This window comes from Myotis davidii, unplaced genomic scaffold (assembly GCF_000327345.1).
Source record: "Myotis davidii unplaced genomic scaffold, ASM32734v1 scaffold960, whole genome shotgun sequence".
Lineage (NCBI taxonomy): Eukaryota > Metazoa > Chordata > Mammalia > Chiroptera > Vespertilionidae > Myotis > Myotis davidii.
In genome coordinates, this window is record NW_006293003.1 from 1,106,761 (window position 1) to 1,110,810 (window position 4,050).

Consider the following 4,050-nt stretch of genomic DNA (forward strand, 5'->3'; position numbering starts at 1 on the left):
AAAAAATAGACAGAGACATAGAAGCATGGAATAGACTATGCAACCTATGAGGGAAGGCGAGGGGGGGATAAGAGATCAACCAAAGGACTTGTATGCATAGTGTCTGTTTGTGTAGGGCTACTGTCACCGAGACTGGAACTTAAAAGAAAAATAAGTCTCTTTCACAAAAGAAGATTTTTTAAAAAAAACTTTTAAAACTGTTTTCAACAAGTTGTGCTTAAAATTCTGTATTTTAGCCAGTCCAAAGACAATGAACTGATTAAGTGCTACATGTGAGAGGCCAAGTAGTTTAGTTTCCTATTGTTTCTTTAACAAATTCCCACAAACTTGGTGGCTTAAAACAATGTAAAATTATTATCTTACAGTTTTGGAAGTCAAAAGTCTAAAATGTGTCTCACTGGGCTAAAATCAAGATGTTGGCAGAGCTGCATACCTTCTGGAGACTCCAGGGAGAATGTTTCCTTGCTTTTTCCAGCCTTTAAAGCAGTGGTTCTCAACCTTGGCTGCACATTAGAATCACCTGGGAATCTTTTTAAAATCCTGATTTCTGGGCCTCATCCTCCGGAAATTCTGTTTCTTTGTTATGGGGTGGGGCAGCCTTGGGCAAACTAAGGCCTGCGGGCCGGATCCGGCCCGTTTGAAATGAATAAAACTAAAAAAAAAAGAGACCGTACCCTTTTATGTAATGATGTTTACTTTGAATTTATATTAATTCACACAAACACTCCATCCATGCTTTTGTTCCGGCCCTCCGGTCCAGTTTAAGAACCCATTAACAAAGAAACAGAATTTCCGGAGGAGGAGGCCCAGAAATCAGGATTTTAAAAAGATTCCCAGGTGATTCTAATGTGCAGCCAAGGTTGAGAACCACTGATCTAAAGGCTGCCTATGTTTTTTTTGTTGTTGTTGTTCACGGCCACCTTCATCATCATCTTCATCTTCAAAGCCAGTAAAGGCAAACTGAGTCTTCCTCATGCTGCATCACTCTGATTCTTCTGCCTCCTACTTCCATTTTTAAAGACCCTTGTGATTATATTGGGCCTATCCGGAAAATCTGGATAATTTTTCCATCTGAAGGTCAGGTGATTAGCAACCTTAATTACAGCTGCAACCTTAATTATCCTTTGCCTTGTAAGGTGATATATCCACAGGTTGCATGGATTAAGACAGACATCTTTGGAGGGTCATTATTCTAGATGCTGAGCTTTAACAGAACAGTCAAATGTTACTTATAGCATCTGTCTAATCATCCATCACTTCTAACTCTTCTCTTCTCTACACCAGCCATCACATGAATGTTTCCAAAGGTTTCAGGCCTATTATAAGCTATTTGTTACTCAGGTAAATATGTTAAATAGATCCAGTCCCATAGATTACATTCTACTTCCAATTGTTTTCATTTATTTCTTCAATCTCCTGAAATATGGGGAAAGGTCTCTTTTAATTATCCATTACTATGTAACAAACCACTCAGTGGCTTACAAGAATAAAAAATTTTGCACACAAACCTGAAATTTGGGCAGGGCTTGATGAGAACAGCTTGTCTCTGCTTCACTTCGTGTCAGCTGTAGTGGCTTAAAGGTTCCCTTACATGTTTGGAGTTGAGGCTGGCTGCTGGACTTCCTTCCTCACAGCAATGCATCTGTGTTCCAAGGACAAGCATCTTAAGAAACAAAGATTCCACTTCTTGATGAAAGGTGGCAATGTTTGTCAAAGCTTCTCTGTAAATTTTCAATTTCTCCTTTTCATTTTCAGTCACCTCTTTCTTCTACTCTTATATAATTGCCCCCTTCATCTTTTGTTGTCCCATACAACTTCTACCTCAAAATCAGGTTTACCAAATAATACTTTCATAAGGTGATGGAAAAAGACTACAGTATGCCCACAGAGGAACATCTAATTGCTGGAATCAGGAATTATTCAACCATCTTGGACTGACAAAAATGGCAATATCATGCTTCAACTTAATATTTGCTGTCTTTCTAGTCAAAGAAAAAGGCCTCACAACCTGCTATCAGAAGCGAATGATTACCTCCCCACTCCTGGGTGTGTCCCAAAACATACTTTGCCTTTCTCCACCACTCCCCTTATCATGAAGAACCAGGGACAGTGGAGTGACATTTTGTAAATTTGGAAAGACTAAATTACGCAGGCTTCTCTCAGTACCTCCCTTTTCCCACATGGGCCCATTCTGGCTGCAGGGAGTGGGCCTTTTCCTCTGCTCACAAACCAACTGGAGGGGAAGGGCTACTGTTTTCTGAGATTCTACTTAGCCCTCAACACCTGAGTTAAACATCTAAATTTCTGGAACTTCCTCCTCCAAGCATTTAAGCTATGAAGAAATTATCAACAATTACATATCACAACAGATACTAAATTATACCCCCAAAGCATCCATGAGTTACAAGCTGCAATGTCAATTACATGCCACAAAATACTACACCTTGTTTTGAATGACTAAAGTACACTAACTACACTCCTTGCATTCTACACATAGTTTCACTACTACAGATCATATGTGTGTTCTTTCATAATGTGTATGTTTTGTTTTGTTTATTTGTTGTTGTTTTTTTAAAGCAGGGCTTAAAATTAATGTCACATTGTAATCAACTGGAAAATGTTAAAGACTTTGGTCAGAACCAACAATGTAGTACTTTCATTTTCATATTTCCTTGACTACCAAACAGGAATTCTCCTCAATTAGATGTCTGCTAAGAAAAAAATGCCATCATCCAAGGACACAGCAAGTTCTGTCAGGTATTACAACATGGTGGAAGAATAGTCAGGTTTTAATTGGCCCTATTGAGCTCACCCACAAGCTACAACGTTCTTTACCTCAGCAGTGTGGTATTCAAAAGGAAAAAAAAAAAAACTACAAAGTTGGTTTCTACCTTTGAAAACATCAAATGAATCATGTCCAGTTTCATCCTGTTAACTGAATGCTGATTGATAAAAGTGCACATATCAACACTTAATAAGATTGGTATTGAAGAGTAAAATAGATTCTAAAAAATACCCTACCCCTCAACATTCTTTACTTAGCTTGCTAAAATAAAGATCTGGGATTTATGTTTCCCTAGTATTTTCTCAGTCTTCATATCTGTGTTAGAAGGCACTTTATATAGACAGTTCAAGGTCAAAAGATTACCTTCTATTATCATGTTCTCAGTTAAATTATAAGGACTTTCTCCAATCAAAAATTTGTGACGGTAACAAACTATTTTTTAAAGATATAATATTAGCCTTAGCTGGATTGGCTCAGTGGATAGAGCGTCGGCCTGCGGACTGAAGGGTCCCGGGTTTGATTCCGGTCAAGAGCATGTACCTTGGTTGTGGGCACATCCCCAGTAGCGGGTGTGCAGAAGGCAGCTGATCGATGTTTCTCTCTCATCGATGTTTCTAACTCTCTATCCCTCTCCCTTCCTCTCTGTAAAAAATCAATAAAATATATTTTTAAAAAAGATATAACATTAATCAAACTATTGCAATAGGAGGAATATTCATTAATGGTAAACATTTTATTTTATTTTATTTTTAAATCTTTATTGTTGAATACAATTAAAATTCTTACCAGTTTGAGATTATTGAAGTTGGGTACACCAACAGGTAAATTTTCAAAACTGCTCAACAAAGTGTTCTGAAACAACAAACAAAGAACTAATAAAATATGAGAACAGGAATAGAAAGTTATGAAAAAAAATGCTTCTCTTAAAAATAGAGAATGCCCAAACAGGAAGGGTTGATGAGATAGTTGTGGTTTTAGGAGGCCTTGTTTAACAGATGAACAACTATTATTATTATATCAGCTTGAATTTTGATGCTAAAAAGAAAACAGCCAACAATAATTTAAAAAAAGAAGATGAAAGAAAATTTGAGGAGGTAAAATCTTTATGGTTTTATGGAAGATGTATTCCTTGAGTCTTCATTATCATCACCACCACTGAAGCACTCACTGAATAGCAAACAGCTGGAAAAGCTCTGTGTACAGATGTGGTTTTCCTTTTCTTTAGCCAAGACTTTATTAATTAACTGGCATACTTTCAGTGGAGC

At 37.2% G+C, this 4,050-nt stretch overlaps 1 long non-coding RNA gene across 3 annotated transcripts in view; it reads right to left on the bottom strand.

The window, feature by feature from the left end:
* The window catches only part of LOC107183536, a 17,247-nt gene extending 13,604 nt beyond the window's left edge, over nt 1-3,643 (bottom strand). For 2 of the 3 annotated variants that reach the window (XR_001514330.1, XR_001514328.1), the window contains exons 1-2: nt 3,572-3,643; nt 1,509-1,642 (exon numbers count right to left, since the gene is read on the bottom strand). This is a non-coding gene — a long non-coding RNA (uncharacterized LOC107183536). Of the gene's footprint in view, nt 1-1,508; nt 1,664-3,571 lie in introns of all 3 variants that reach the window. The other variant, XR_001514329.1, reaches the window with a different exon arrangement.
* Nucleotides 3,644-4,050: the final 407 nt, after the last annotated feature.